The sequence below is a fragment of the Delphinus delphis genome, chromosome 11 (genome assembly GCF_949987515.2).
Source record: "Delphinus delphis chromosome 11, mDelDel1.2, whole genome shotgun sequence".
In the NCBI taxonomy this organism is placed as follows: Eukaryota; Metazoa; Chordata; class Mammalia; order Artiodactyla; family Delphinidae; genus Delphinus; species Delphinus delphis.
The window spans coordinates 33,837,249-33,854,641 of NC_082693.1; positions in this window are offsets into that span (position 1 = coordinate 33,837,249).

A 17,393-nucleotide genomic window follows, 5' to 3' on the forward strand; every position below is an offset into this window, starting at 1 on the left:
AGTTTAGGGAATGGCTGAAAATCAGAGAGTAGAAAAGAATTCAGTGAAAGCTGGATAAGGCAGCTGGAAGTAACCATGAGACTCCCCAGTCTTTCTCTGCCACTTGATAAATTTGGGTTCCATGCTACTATCACTGTTATAACCATTCATTACCTTTGAACTGTGTGCAAAATTGTATTGCCTTCATTAGAGGGACTGAAGAAGATTTGGAAGATTTGATTTTAAGCTAATTGAGGACAGGGATTACATATTTTTGTAGCTTTATATTTTATTAGTTAAAAGTTTAAAAAAATATAAGACATAACTTGACAAGCTTAAAGAAAGTATTAGATCTGTCTCCAAGATACTGATAAAAAATACTTAAATTGAATCATTGAATAAAGCCTAATAATTTTTTTTTTTTTACTATTAATGAGCATATTGTTAAAATGTACTTGTACTTCCCAAGGTCAAAACCACCCACTTTGTGCAAAAGTCTTGAGGTCAGCAGTTCCTGTTAAGGCCATGTGGATGGCCTGGAAGAACTTATCTACTGTCTCTTGCATTGAGCACTGTGGGCTACTTAGAATATATTTTAAGTTCTGTAGTTACTTTTCAGGGCATCCGTATACACAATATTCATTTCAAATCCTTTAACACATTTTCCTCATACGGATGTTACTGTTATAGTCTCTTGTGAGAACATGTGTTGGTTATGTTAGAATAAGATTTAAAGTAGCAAACTGACTTCCTTTCAAATGTTTTAGAAAATTTTAACCCTCAGGAATAAATCCCTAATTAGGTGAATGAAAATTGGGATCTGGATAAGTGTTAGGGTATAAGTGAATATAGATCAGGGGAAGTTTTCTAGCAGAGCTCTCCCTCTGGAGACCCATCGCAGGAAGACGGGGAGTAGGGGGAGGAGATGTTGTCAGGAAACCACCATTCTCCCCTTACATTCTTCCGAGTTACCTGCCACCATGTGCTGGCTGTGCATAAATAAAGGGATTCTTAGATGGGGAATGAAGGGAAGTAGGCATTGGGCCAGTAATTCTGGGAAGCAGGGTGTAGAAATAAATGTAGGAGTGCACGTTTGTAAGGAGAGATTTGGAGAATCTATTGCAAGCAAGGGCAAAGACTTAGTTCATTTAAAATACATTTCCTTTCCTAGACCTGAAGGACATCATTAAATCAGACTCCTTCTCTACTTTTGCTTTGTCTCTCTGCAAACTGGATTCTCCTTGACCTACTCCAGTGCATGCTTCTGTATTCATAATATACTTTTATATGTATAATTTCTCATGCATTATCTCATTCTATCCTTACAATAGACATACGAAGTAGCTGGTAGTATCAGTTTATAGATCAGGAAAGTAAGGCTCAGATGGCTTATGGCTATATTTTGAATGTCTTATAACTAGGAAGTCTCAATTTTGGGTCATTTGTTTCTAAACCTTATAGTTGATTCATCATATGCTCTTCACTAGCCTCTCCATCTCCTCACGATCAGGATCTTCTTTCCTTCTCAAGTCTTGTATCTTATTACCTTCTCATTTTGGGGTCTATAGTTCAGTCATGCTGAACATCTTCCAGGTCCTCACTTTTGTCCCAGCTCCTCTCACTTCTGAGTATTTACTTGAGTGTTCTTTGCTTCTGCCTTTAACACTTTGGCCACAACTTTGTGTAATTAACTCAGTCAATCTTCACATTTCATTGCATGTGTCATCACATCCAGGGAACCTTTACCGGCCAGCCACCTCTGTAGTCCCCTCCATAGGGCCTAGCTTGCACTGCATCTTCATAATGTTCCGTGTTGTAATTTTATCACCCGCTGGTCTGTGAACTATGGGAGGACAGAAGATTCTGTCTATTTTATTCAGTGTCTGGCTCATAATAGGTGCTAAATATTTATTCTTTTGACTGATGAACTGAAAGGATCAATGAATGAATGGGCAAATATTTTTTTATTCGAATATACTCTTTCTTCCAGTTTCCAAGTCACCCTTACTATTTTCTCAAATGTTTTAGCATACTAAGAATAACGGTTAATTTGACTTAAAGATGTGTCCTACCTTTATAAATATGAAGCTTCTTTAGTCACTCAGTAACTTTCTGAGAGTAATGGGAAAACCAGACACCACTTTGAGTGAGGAGACAGAGTAAATGAAAAAAAATCCTGCTTTGCTACTTTTCTCCTTCCACTTTTTCCCACTACCTACTTTTCAGCCTTGAATTCCAATAGGTTCTATTTTTAGTCCTTCCATCAAGATTTTTGAATATTTTCTGTGAATGATTTGTTACCTATACAGAGCTAACTCATAGGTCAACATAACAATAAAAAAGTAAATTTATAGGAGTTTCCCATTATGCAGAAAAGGTAATTTGAATTCTTGGTCTGAATATATTGGAATCTTAGACCTTGCTGAAATCATTTTCCCTTAAGATTTTCCAACCATACGATTGGTAATGTGTTCTTGCATGTCTTTCTTAGATTTCGCAGTCCTAACAAGCAACTTTGAAAGCTTGAGCATACGCTAGTAGGGATTTTTTAGTCCAAAGGAATAAAAGCTTCTCAAAGGTTCTCTTTGTTGAACTATGTCCCAATTTTCCATGAGTGAGCTACATAAAGTCTTGCCATATGTTTCTCTTCACATTGATACATCTGAATAGAGTAAGATATTTATAAAATGATCTAGGTATACTTACTGACTGATGAAAGACATTGGCTATTGAATACTCAGATAACTCAATATCTAACATTGTTTGCTTTACCTAGACAAGTGAAATGTGGTTAAAACAAACCTATAGGGTCTTATACCTTGAGGCCTTTAAAAAAAAATTTTTTTTTTTTTGGCGTGGAAAAGGTCTGGGGAGCAGCTGGCTACCACCTGGAGCCTCATACTGTTTTATTGAAGTGGAATTGGGGCTTTAACAAGCTTAATTATAACAAGACTTCACCTGCATCAGAGAACCCATTACATTGCCCCCCACTCCCTTTTTAACACATTTCTGGTTGTTTTGAAGCCTGCTTTCAATATTTCCACCCAGACCACATTTGATCTGAAAGCTTTATAGTATACCCTTGATTTATTTACCATGGCATAAAAGGGTAAATTAAATCTAGCTACTTTTGTGTAGGTCAGATCAGGAATGGGGTGAGGGAACTTGGAGAGGATGGTGTTATCTGTAAACTTGATTTAAGTGATAGATCTTCTCTTTCAAGGAATTGATGAGAGGACCATGTGTTCATATCATGTGTCCTAAGGGTTTACCTTTATTTTGCTTTATGATTCTCTTAAGTATATTATATAATGTAAGCCTCACATTTGATTGTAAGCACTTCTAAATACTTCCTAATGTAGCTGATGTAGTTCTCAGCACACAACTGACACTTCGAAGATACCTTCGATAGCTTGATTTATTGGAAGTCTATATGGATTTGCAAAAAAGATTACTGATTACATATTTAAATATTATATTACAAACTCTTGTTTTTTCTTTTAACATGAATTGCTAAATGATGATTAATGGCTGCTATTTCCTTTTATTGTGAACAAATGATTGTTAACGTCTTTAAGATGATGACTTGGGGGAAGGTTTAGAGAGAGATTTAAAATTGCCTTTCAACAGGAAGAGAAAAAAGTGATGAGAATCTCTGAGTGGTGGCAATAGTAATAATACAATGTAAAAACATTGGTAAAAAGTAATAGTCCCTTGTCGATTTTTGTGCTAAAAGATTTTTAGGTCCTGGGCAGCCTGGAAAGGCACAAGGCCTACGTGAATAAATTAGATGTTAGCATGAAATAAGTGGGTTGACTTATCTGGGTTTATGTTTATAGCTTTCTTGTCCTCAATAAGGTAATTACATTTCTATTTGGCTGTAACTCTTGGGATTAGAGATATTTATAGGTGTTAGAAATGGAATTGACTCAATCTAACAACAATATTGCAATAGACAGGATTTTCTAAACTGAAAATTGGATGAAAGAATCATCTATGATATTTACTATGTACCCAAATTTAGGAGGTTTAGCTGATGCGCGATATTCAGTGAAAGACAGGGAAGTGTCACATTGCCTTGAACAATTTTATGAGAGAACATGGTCCTGTAATAGAAGAAAAGAAACTGTTTCTTATAATTATTATATGTATTATATTATAAAGTCTGTTTCAAATATTTTAATGGTTAAATTCAATTTCCCTCAAGCCCTGAGATTCAGACTCAAACATTATCTCTTCTTTGAAACTTCCTCTGACTTTCTTTCCTTCTCCCCTCCACCCTCCCTCTCCGGGAGGATTACATCTCTGCTAACTTCTCTGCTAACAGGGCATTCCTCTTCTCTTATAACACTTCTCAAATTGCATTGTAATTATTTGTTTACATGTCTGTCTCCCTCACCAGGCTCTGAGCTCTTCAAAAACTGAGACAGCATTTTATTTAATTCACTTGGTATACCCACAGCCTGTCAGTGTCTGGCACATGTTAGGCAAATAATAAATGCTGAAAGAAAAAAGGGAGGGGATTAATGAACGAATGTAAATTATTGTCATCTCTGATTTATTTGGCAGTCATATCACTGAGTGTAAAAAGCAACACCCATCTTATTACTCCTTCAATGTCATGTAGTCCTTTCTCTAAAACTGGAGTGTTTAACAGTCTTCTCAACTCATTTTGCACAATTCCACAGTAGTGATAACTGTAATCAAAGCCTGAGCACTACCAAATCGTTGTAAATCGTACTATGTTGCAATCTTGGAATCTACAGGTGTGATTTTTGGTTTCAATTGTAATTCTGTCATTTTTAAAACAGGAGTTGATTTCTGGTTGATTGTATAAAACAATAACTAATGGTTAGACTTTTAAAATTCATTTGTATTTACAAATAGTTTAAATTAGAATTTATTCTTAGGAAAAAAAATAGCGGGTTTGTTGAGTCATTGAGGTGATCAAGTATGCTTATTGGTAAATAATATACTCTCTCAAAGACCAAGATTAGCACTCACAGTGGGTGGGTAAGTAGGATGGTAGTTCAAAAGCCTGCTGGGTATGAAGTTCATCTTCTGAACAAATGTTTTAGTTTCATTAAAAATGAATATGTATTCCACCCAGGTTTTCCTGTTAGTATGTAAATGTATGTGTATTTAAGAGAAATTTAATTATTCTGTTTCATTCATTTACACTTGAGTCATTAAAAGGATATTTGGTAATGGATAAGAGGGGCCTCTTTCTTGGCTTTACTCTGCTATTTTAAACTCCCTAAGACATTTTTTGCCTGACATTCAACAAACTTAACCAGTTATATGGTCTGACAGTAGTACAAATGCCACCAATACCAATTTTGGTTGAAGAAATGAAAAAATTTCATTCACTACCTTTAGTAAATGATGTCTGATAGGTGGTACTGTCATTTTATAAACAAACTTATGGAAAATTAAACAACACAAAAAACTGCAACGTGTTCTTTAAGAACAAGGACAGTGATTTCTTATTCATGGTTATATTATGAGGACCTAGCAGAAGGCCTGGAACAAAACAGACTCTCAATAAATATTGAATGGATTAATTGACGAATGCATCAACAAATGTTATAGGATAAAATTTGTTTAGTGATGAAATCAGCAGAGAGGAATGCAAAGGTCATTTTTGTATTTGAAACATGTGAGGAATTTCAGTAATTGTGGGAGGACTGCAGAGAGAAACCTTGATTTATATGCAATGCCTATTTTGTGCCCTGGAGAGAAAAGAGGAGGGTTGGTCTTACTTAAAAAGAAGAAAGCAGAGATTTAATTAAAATGACAGTTTCTGATTAGCCAATACTGGGACTAGAAAAAATTGGGGATAGGAAGATGAGAAGTTGTTTGTTTCCTTTTCCTGATATTCCTAAACTGACCAACACAAAGCAGTCAGTAGGGAAGGGGCAACAGTTTCCATATTCCCTGACTCAGCAATTTCCCCCCTCTGGATTAGAATTTTTAAACTTTAGAACTATTGTACACACTGCTATATTTAAAATAGGTAACCAACAAGGACCTATTGTACAGCACAGGGAACTCTGCTCAATATTCTGTAATAACCTAAATGGGAAAAGAATTTGAAAAAGAATAGATACACGTATATGTATAACTGAATCACTTTGCTGTACACCTGAAACCAACACAACATAGTTAATCAACTATGCTCCAGTATAAAATAAACATTAAAAAAAAAAGAAATGTGGAATATAATATAGAGAAAAATTAAAAAAAAAAAAAGGAACTATTGGCTGGTTGGCTGGAAGAGCATCTGGCTCCAGAGCATGCTTTAGAGTAACTTCACCACATCTTTGAGTAGGCTGTGAAAAGAAACAAAATTGTCATTTATTTTTATTTTTATCTAATAACTTAAGAAAATGAGTTAAGCCCTTCTCATTCTTTGGATTTTTTTTTGTAAATTTGTCGAGTATAACATACATACAGAAAAGTGAACAATGATAGGTATACAGCTAGATTAATTTCATAAAGTTAACACACTCAGGTAATCAGCACAGATCAAGAAATAGGCATCAGCAGCACCACAGAAGACCCACCTCGTACCTCCTGCCCATCGACTACCCCTCTACAAAAATCTCTATCTTGACTTCTAATGCCATATACTAGTTTTGCCTTTTAAAAAAATTTACATAATCTTTTTTGTGTCTTATTTTGTATCTGGCATTTTTATACTCATCAGTATGTTTATGAGTCATCTCTATTGTTACATGTAGGTGTAGTGCATTCATTTTCACAGTGTTGCCTATTACCTTGTTATATGAATGTATCACAATCTATCCATTCTACTATTGGTGAACATTTGGGTTTTGTTGTTGTCAATTTTTGGCTCTCCCAAATAGTGCTGCAATAAATAGTATTATCTACCAACATTTTGGTTGGATAAATACCTAGGAGTGGAATTTCTCTTTTTTAGGGTATGACTATATTAGGCTTTAGCATAGAGTGCTAAACAGTTTTCCAAAATGGTTGGAATGATATGTCCTCCCCTCACTCCTATCCCAAATGCTGTGAACACATGGGAGGAAAATGCTGTGGAAATGTGAAGCATTATTTTAGGAACCAAATCTCTGTAGCCTCGAAGCTTTTGCTAAGCACTGCATCTATAGGTGACACATTGCCACATCTGTGTTTGAGGAGGGGAGGCACACCCTATGTATCATGAGATGAGTCACCTCATGAAGGAGCATAATCTACTTGAGCTTTTGTGTTTAAACTGCTCTCTGGTATGGTGAGCTGTGTAAGGTCGGATCTTAACAAACGGCACCACGAAACAGAGGAAAGCTTCAAGTGAGCTTTATTAGGGAGCACTCCCGGGCGAGGTTCACTGGTCCGAGAGAAAGGGGGCCAGAGAAGTCGCGCCCGGGCGAGGGTTGGGCAAGATTTTATAGCGGAAGAAGGGAAAGGGGTGTGGTGAATCTGGGAGGGCGCAGGGTATTCCTTATTTGGTGGTCTTTTCGGGTATCCTGGGGGACCGTTAGTCCCGCCCCTCGAAAGTCGGGAAGGCTGGGCTGGTTTCAAAGTCCCCAGGTCAGTTCCTGGAACTGGGTGGTCCGGAATGTCTCCAGGGCAGTTTCTGGAACTGGGTGGTCCGGAGAATTTCGTTCTGATGCAACCTGTGAATCTGATTGTGTTCCCCTGCCTCGGGCCAGTTGGCCTTACAAGCTGTAGTATTGAAGCTTTAGGTGTTATATATCTAGGCGCCTTGGTAACACCTTGCCAAGAACAACAATAGCTACAGAGGAGAAAAATCTCCTTCCTTTCATTTCCTCTCAGTCTGTCTTTTTAATGATATTACTGCTGAGGCAAAGGCAGTGAGGATCCTCAGGTGGTGCTGCCCTGAAAGACCAAGCCATCGCACACCTGTTCTGGAATTAGAGCAGCTGAATTTGGCAAGGCAAGAACACAAAAATAGAGGAAAAAAGAACCAGAAATATGACAAAACACCACTAAAATATCTCTAACCAATCATTAAATATCCACAATAGTTGAAATCAGGGATTCTAAGTCTGGCTCTCAGACAGGGTCTTTAGTATGTAACCGTTGGTATGTATTATCGATTCCCTAAAGATTTTCCTTTAGTTTCCCAAAGTCTAAACAAAAACAGTGACTTTAACCGTCTTTGCTGTTCATTCTTGGGGGGCTCTCAAAAAATTCTTTTTCATTATACATCATTCGTTTGTACGAAGAATATTATTTTCTTTGACTCTAAAATGTTTGTAAGGTATTTTAGTAGCTATTGATAAATTGAATCCATGAGGTAGACACATCTTTCAAAAGAAAATATGTAGCTTGATAATGAAAACGTGCACCTCAGATTGGAACTTGAACCCACGCGGCCGGGATTCGAACTTGGCCAAAACCCAGACTGGGACTTGAACCTATGCAGCTGGGACTCGAACCCGGCCAAAACCTACAGTCTTCCAACTGAGATCACACACCTGGTTTCAGGACTTAATGAAGCTCAGGTTCTTGATGTCTCATCGCAGAAGGAATTCAGTGGGAGACAAAGTGATAGAAGTGGATTTATTTAGAGAGAAACACACTCCACAGACAGAGTATAGGTCATCTCAGAATGTGAGAAAGGCACCAGGGTATGGGGTTGTCAGTTTTTATAGGGGTGGATAATTTCACAGGCTAATGAGTGGGAGCTATTTCAGGAAGGGGCGGGATTTCCAGGAATTGGACCACTGCCCACTTTTTGATCCTTATGTTCCGTCTTGGAACTGTCATGGTGCCTGTAGGTGTGTCATTTAGCTTGCTGATGTGTTACAGTGAGCATGTACTGAGGCTCAAGGTCTAGTGGAAGTTGACTTGTCTGCCATCTTGGACCCATTTTGTTCTAATCAGTTTATGTCATGTCCTCAGGCTATGTCACTCTTTCAAAGGTTGTGCCCTGCCTCCTTCCCTCCTGTTTCATTCCCCCCTCAGAGATTTTACTCCCATATTCTTTTTTTTTTTTTTTTTTTGGTACGCGGGCCTCTCACTGTTGTGGCCTCTCCAGTTGCAGAGCACACGCTCCGGATGCACAGGCTCAGCGGCCATGACTCATGGGCCTAGCCGCTCTGCGGCATGTGGGATCTTCCTGGACTGGGGCACGAACCTGCATCCCCTGCATCGGCAGGCGGACTTTCAACCACTGCGCCACCAGGGAATCTCTACTCCCATATTCTTATGGGAAGCAGAAGGGTGATGGTCTGTCTTCTGTAGCTGCTTCAAGGCTGAATAAGGGCATCAACCCTGCCTGTCAGGGACTAAAAATTTCTGGGTGCCTGATCTAGGGGCCCAAGGGGCAGGGCAGCTCCTTGTTTTAAGTCAGTATGGGCTGGAATCCTCGCATAGCCATCATCTTGGTGTGGAACTGTTTTAATTGTTTCCATAGCCTTTCTATGAATCTCCTTGATGATGAAGCACTTTTTTGTAACAGCATCAGAGTACAAAAATATCTATAAATGACAAAAGACTTAAAAGGCATGGATAAACATCTGATTAGAGTGTAACTGATAAAGAAACTTGGTTACAATACCAGAATTATGAATGATTACATTTAACTTAACATGCCAAATAATCTTAGTTAAATATTTCTGTTTAGGATACCTCAGAGGACCTCTAAAGTACCCCAAAGTTAGCTGGAACTCAAAAGAAACTTAATTAAAATTTAATATGTGGTAAGTTTTCCAAAAAGTTTTAAAACACTTGGTCAAATAAGATCATACGTCACTGTGAGACAATACTTATTCCTTAACCAAAGTTACGAAAGATCTCAAAAGCAAATACAAGTCACTTAAAGGCAAAGAAACTCACACAATCTGTTGTCAAAAGCAACATTTCAAGACTACTTAGGAGGGAGAAACCAAATCCAATCTTGTTCTAGCCCATTCCTAACAAAATCCATTTACCCAACTAAATTCAATCCAATCTTAGAAAATCCTGATCATGCATAGCTCTTTTCAGTACTTTTCGTTCTTCACACCTTTTACTAAAAACACATATTTTACTTTTCTTAAAAGTTTTTTTTCACATTGAGTTACTTTTCTTGTTGACAAATTTGTAACCGATAGAGTAAGGTCTTATTTGACCTCTAATAAACCTAGGTACAACAGAAGTATTATACTTGACATTGATCACTGATGACTCTAATATGTCTGTATTAATCAAACCAACAAGCTTAAAGCCACCTTCAGTACCAGATGTCAGTTTAGTACTGAATATTTTTCAGATGACGTGAACTGAAATTCATTCTGGCCAGATTGTTTTTTATTTCTGAGTATTTATATTAGTGCTTAAATTTTTAAAAAGCCAATTAAGTAGAGCTCTTTTACGAATTAATTTTTGGCAATACCATACACCTACAACGCACATATGGATACATGTGAACACACAGGAAAACAGAGGCCTTATAGTTCCCATTCCAAAATTTCAGCCCTGAGTCAGGTACCACATAAAATCCACAAGGGGTTGGACTCAAATTGGGTTTCTAGCAGATGGAACAAATCAAGGTCACCTACCTAGATGGCTAAACCCTTTTTACTAGTGTTTACAGAAAAGACACTTAAGATTTCTATTTATCCTTCACAAGTCAAGTTCTAAATGACTTTACCCTCTTTTTAAAATTTGCATTTAAAAAGATGGCAGAGATAAGCATTCCTGAGAAGACCAGATAGGACAATTGCATCTCAAAGGTACAGGCAAGTTCCTCCTGGGATGACTTTGTTTCCCCTTTGTTTAATACTTACAAGCCTCTTAAGATAAATAGGGAAGGTTTGGGGAGCACAGAAGGATTGGTGGGTTTTGGATTATTTTTGGAGCCACACCTGTAGTCCTGTAAAGACTATATTTGTAAAACAAGGACAGTTTTGTTTTCTTTTTCAAAGAATTGGGTGGTTACCTCAATGATGTTGAAGGATTGACATACCCATTCACCTATGTTGGAAAGTTTTACTTTTCCTCATTTAGCTGAGGGGAGAAGGCCTCTTCCAAAATTCCTATCAGGCACTGATTATCAGCTATGGTAAGTTTAGTCAGACCAGGGGCCTCCTATTTTGGTAATCTACTTACAAACATTTCTGAGGATCTTCTCTAGGTTTAAGCAATGTGTACCTTGTATTTAGATACTATATACCCTTTTTACTTAATAATCACTGGCTGGATATCTTTGGCCAAGCCTGGAACCTTGATATTCCACATTCTAGGGTCTACTAAGGCTTCTATTTTAGCTTCAGATTTTATCTGTTCCTTTTTGCTTTTTGTTAGAACCATTTGGTGATGAGGGTAGTTCCCTTGCCCCTTGAGAAACAGAGTGGTCCCTAATTTAGTTAATAAATCTCTTCCCATTAAAGGGATGGGACAGTCAGGCACAAACAGAAAAGAATGTAAAAACAGCTGGCCCTTGATCCTGCACAAAGGGGTTCTAAGAAAGTGTGCCCCTGTCTCTTCCCTGACAACCCCATTATGTATTCCTTATGATTGTTAAGGTTTCCAGTCCTTTGGGTTAAGACCAAGAAGGCTGCACCAGTGTCTATAAGAAATTCTATCAAGTGGCCCACCACATCAGTGACCACCCGAGGCTCGACATTAGTTATGTAGATGGTATCTCTAGGCAGAGCCACTTTTGGACTTGGGCCCCTTCATTCTTCTGATTGCAAAACCATCAATGGCCGAGGGGCCCCCATCGCTCTCTGGCATCTGGGGCATTCTCTCTTCCAATGCCCTGGCTGTTTGCAAAGGGCACATTGATCACAATCTTCCCTCCAGTGCCTTTTGTTTGCACAGGGTACAATGGCCTTGTATGGGTACCCGTGGGCCTTGTGGTCTACCAGGGCTAGATTGGCCCAGAAAAGCTGACTTCCCCTTTGGTGTCTTTGAGCGGACAAAGCCACTGCAATCATTTGCATCTTTTGCATATTTCTCTGGGTGCATTCTGGCTTTTTGGCCATATCCCTATTACTGAAAACCTGATAAGCTAATTGGAACAAATCATCCACTGGAGTCTGAGGACCGGCAGATGCTTTCTGAACTTTGCACCTGACGTCTGGGGTAGACTAGACTATGAAATGCAGAGCCAAAGGGCCCATGCCTCGGGGGAGGAGGGATCCACTTTCATTCAGGATCCATAGCCCTATAGGGTGGGTCAGTTAAAATGTCCTCTGTCTTGGACCTGCTGTTCGATGTGCATAAGTATAGGGAGTTGACCCGCCAGTCAAAAATGAGCAGACATTGGCAGAGCGTCTTCCCCAGTATGTCTGACTTGCGGCATCCCATGGGCCTCTTTAAGACCAAGACTTAACCTTCAACATTGTCTTATCTTATTACTGTCCATTCGTGGTTGTCAGCTGAAACCATGCATCTCAGATTGGTACTTGAACCCACGCAGCTGGGACTCGAACACAGCCAAAACCCACAGTCTTCCAACTGAGATCACACACCTGGTTTCAGGATTTAATGAAGCTCAGGTTCTTGATGTCTCATCGCAGAAGGAATTCAGTGAGACAAAGGGATAGGTAAGAAGTGGATTCATTTAGAGAGAAACACACTCCACAGACAGAGTGTGGGCCATCTTCAGAAGGTGAGAAAGGCACCAGGGTATGGGGTTGTCAGTTTTTATAGGGGTGGGTAATTTCACAAGCTAATGAGTGGGAGGAGTATTCCAGCTATTTCAGGAGGGGGCAGAGATTTCCAGGAATTGGGCCACCACCCACTTTTTGATCCTTATGTTCGGTCTTGGAACTGTCATGACACCTGTGGGTGTGTCATTTAGCTTGCTGATGTGTTACAGTGAGCGTATACTGAGGCTCAGGGTCTAGTGGAAGTCGACTTGTCTTCCATCTTAGACCCATTTGGTTGTAATCAGTTTATGTCATGTCCTCAGACTATGTCATTCTTTCAAAAGTGGTGCTCTGCCTCCTTCCCTCCTGTTTCAGTAACATATCTGAAGTGGAACATCTACTTTTCCCTTCCGTACAGTTTGTCTTAGGTTTGTCTACTATATCCCGATATTTGGGTAAAAATTCTCACCTAGACCAACATAGCTGTATGACCCAAGTCATGAATCAATTAGTACTGGATCTGTAAGTAGAACAGAGCCCATAATACTATCCCACATATTAACTCATTGTTTTACCCCCAACTCCTACCTTCACATCCTTCTCAAAAAGAGAAAGAGATGTAATCCAAATGATAATCATGTCTGCTGCTCTTTAGAGAGAGTTGTACAGTCAGTATATAGATACGGGATTTAGCTGACCCCTGGTTATAGTATTTTTTTGTCATTAAAATTGAGGGCTAAAGCATCTGGGTCATAGGTTCAATCCCCACTGATGTCCAGTTATCTTTAACAATGTGGAGATAACCTTTTCCATGGCCTAACTGGCTTTATGATGAGGTAATTGTGTAACTCTATCTCATTGATTTGAGAGGCATAGGAATGTTCTCTTTCTATTCCATTCTAAGAAAGGTATAAGCAACATTGTCTTTATTCTTGTTGCTGACAGCCTCATCTTACTCTTTCTTTTGAGCTTAAGTAATAGATTTCCTCTTAAAGTGTAAACATAATTTAGAAACCATCATATATTAGGATACCACCAACCCTCAAATTTTCCCAACATACAGAAATGTGAGGGAATGCAACTCTGGAGAAGTAAGCTGTGGTGAAGTGCAAGAAGGCAGGAACAAATATAGTACAGTCTCAAAAGAGGGAAACAGTGGTTATCTTTTGGGGCTGGGAGAAGCAGTGAGGACTTGGTTTTCCTGATTACAGAAAGATAAAAATAATACAAGACAGAGCACAGAAGAGTGCCAAGGGGAGAGATGCCCAGTTCTGCTCTCCTTTCCTTTTGTCTGTTATTCTTGTCAATGAGTGGTGCTGGCTGGAAAGAGGACCCAGGAAGGGATATGGGTGGCTCAAGGAGTATCACCGCAATGGAGAAATACTGAAAGATGCTTCGCTGTAGGTCAAGAATCGTAAGATGAAAGTGTTTAGAATGCAATAGCACACATATTATAGATTCTATAATACACCCATCCTTGTTCCTAGAGCATAATAAACATTCAGTGAAAGTCCTCTTTCCTCCTCCTCCTTCTTACTATTTTTACTGCTGCTTTTGTTACTTATTCTCATGACTTCCTCCTGCCTTTACTTCCCACTGCAGCTATATAGGTCTTACACAACCATTAAGGTCATTTCTTTAGTTTTTAAGTTCTACCTCCTTCACTGAGCTTTCTCTAATCCTAACCTACATTGACCTCCTGTTTTGGGATTAATACTTAGTTGCCCACTATCTTAAATTGTTCCTTGTTATTTCAAGTATTATTTAATCTTCTCAGCTGAGCAAGGGGAGAGATACTTTGAAGGCTGAAACCATATCCCTATTTATTTCTCTGTATTTACCAGGATAATTATAACAATGTTGAGCATATAGAATCCCCAGATAACTGTTTTTCAAATAAATTCTAGGTATTTAATAAATACTGTTTGATTGACTGTTTTCCCTTTGCATGATCAGAAATATATATATGTCACTGTACTGTTTTATATATATATATATATATATATATATATATATATGTACAGTACTGGAAAGGAAGAAGTGGGTTTATTCATGCTCACAAGTTACTTGGCAAACTCATATTTGTGTCCTGCCTGGTTGAAATCTATCCTTTATTCACTGTTCTGGCCAAAACAAACAAAAACAAATGAACAAACAAAAGTTCCCAAAAGAGGAAAAAGCCACAAACAACAGCAACAAAAAAACCCCCAAAAACATAACAAGAAAAACACACCAAAAAATTCAAATGTTCATGAAATGAATAAAAATAATGCATTTATAAGGTCAACATAGATAATTGAGTATGGATTACAACTGGGAAAGAATGACTTAGTCAAGGTTGTGTTTATTATCCTGGAACTGAAACAAATATTTGAAATGAATTAATTTGCATCTGATTTTTTTCCACATAATCTATTTTAGATCAAGAGTACTTCGTGGCAAGAACATGAAATCAGTTGAGACCAGCTGACCTTTGCAAAGAATTGTGGCTGGTTAATCTCATAGTTCACTTCATATTGTATATGAGACATGAACGAAAAATCTTAGTCCCCATGTGCTGAATTACCCACCTTCCCCTCCTTCAAAAGCCATACAGAAAACCACCTCTACCACAAAGCCCTAGAGTGGAAGATGCATACGAATAGCCTACTCTGTCATATCCGAGCAGTGAAACAGCCATTTAACTCGTGATTACTTCAAGCAAACGAGAAGACAATACAGTTATATATGATTAAATATGCAGCAGGATCCTTTTTCCTTTACTTTAAAATATATTTTTTTCTGACTGCTCTCATAGTTTGTCAGATCAGCATGAAATTAATCATATGATAAGGAAATTAATTATATGACGTTATATCATTAATTAATTAATTATATATATATATATTTTTTTTTTTTTTTGGTCTGGGTTAAGGACATAAACTCCACAAGGTATCTTCTAAGATATGTTAAAACATATCCAGCCAGATTCTTTTTTAATTATAGCTTCTCTTTGGCTAAAACTAAACTTCTTCTGAATGCTTGATAGCAGAATTCTTCCCAGCACTGGTATAGCCATAACTCTCTTGCAAGCTGGGTAGTACAGACGTCTCCAAAGCTGAAAAAAGGACTGTTAAGAGAGTCCTTTCTCCATTTGGTCTTATTCCTCGATGCTTCCCAGGCAGACCTTATTGGAAGAACATCAACACCAGTACATTCCAAATAGTTGGCTAAATGAGATAGTCTATGGAAACTCTACCGCAAAGATACTCCATTCACAAGGTAGGATTTGGGCTTGGCATTGTGCACTGTGCTTTTATGTCTGCATCTGTGACTACTTCTTTGCATTGTGAACTTGAACTCTTTTTTCCTTTAACTATTCTGCTCCATTGTACCTAGGGATGCACCTACCTCTTCTCTAAGACAAATTATCTTTTTTCATGCCTATTTTTCATCTAATGTAAACATTGATCTCTCACAAAGAATCTTAGTTCCCATTATCATTTTCCCTGGAGGTCTCACCTCCCACTGGCCTTGATAGATAGGCTTGTATGAGAATTGTCTTTCCTTTGTACACCATTTCTTGATCAATGGACAAGCTGTGTGAGCAAGTATGGTGTAAATTAAAGAGAGGAACATTTTATTTTATTTTACTTTATTTTTACATGTTTCTACTTTCACATGATAACATAACAGTTGGAGTGGAAGGAACCTGCCCTTTGAAGCACCTCTTATTTTTATCACTTTAAGGCCATTATTTCCCGCTATGTGACCTTCCTTAAAAATCACTGCTATTTTCTTCCACACCCTGCACTTTATTTCAGGTTATATAAACTGTTTGGCACAAAACTTCCCTTTCCATGTGCTCCCTGCAATCTTTTTCAAAAACTTCAAAACTTACACTTTTGACCCTGAAGAGTCCTTGATCTGATTCCTTTCCATTCCTGAGACACAGAGTGAACTTTATCAGCCTAAGTCAACATTTTTCTTTCTGAGATCTTTAATTCAGCACTTACCTGCTTCTACCAGTTTTTTACCTGCCTCTTTCTGCATTTAATTCAACATTTATTCTCTGTTCTCTTTGGCACCAGTACATGCTCAAATGGTGACTCTGGTCTCTCCTTTTTGAGCCAGCCTTGTATCCACAGCCAATTTTTTCAGTTGGCCTCTCTGATTCTTCTTTCTGCCCGACTCATCAACTCTCAACCTTGGATGACCTCCACCAGTTGCTTTCCCTGTCTTTTAAATTTAATTTATTCTATTTTTGAGTCTACAGAATGTTTTCAATATTCCCTAACATTGAAAATTTGCATCATAATTGAGCTTTAGCAATCAATTTAGAAATATTGTTTCCTTTTATCTCCCAACACCATCATGAGACCCCACTATTTTAGGGCGAAAAACACATCAGGTTTACCTACTTTTGCCAACTCTAATCTTTATTCCCCTATGTTCCTTTCTCCTCTACTTTACTCCAATTTAAACTTCACCTCTCTCTCAATCTTCTGGACTCCAAACATGACCAGTGTTTTCAGGATATTAGTATCACAAATATCTACTTTTTCTCTAACATCTTCACTCTATCCCAATCTGTAGACACGTGCATTTTAAATAAAAACAAAAGCAAAACCAAAGCTCATTCATTCAGCAAATATTTATTGAACTGCTGCTCTATTTAGGCACTTTTGTAGGTGTCTGGGATGCAAGGAAATAAGATTCAATGCACAAAGACTTTTGTGTGCTTGCTATCTTTCCTATATACCAGTTAAACTCTTTACTTTCTTCGAAAACTTTTCAAGTGTGGTGCTAAATTCACTCCCTCTCCTTTTATTCTAACCATTCCCTTAGAAGTCACTTACATCT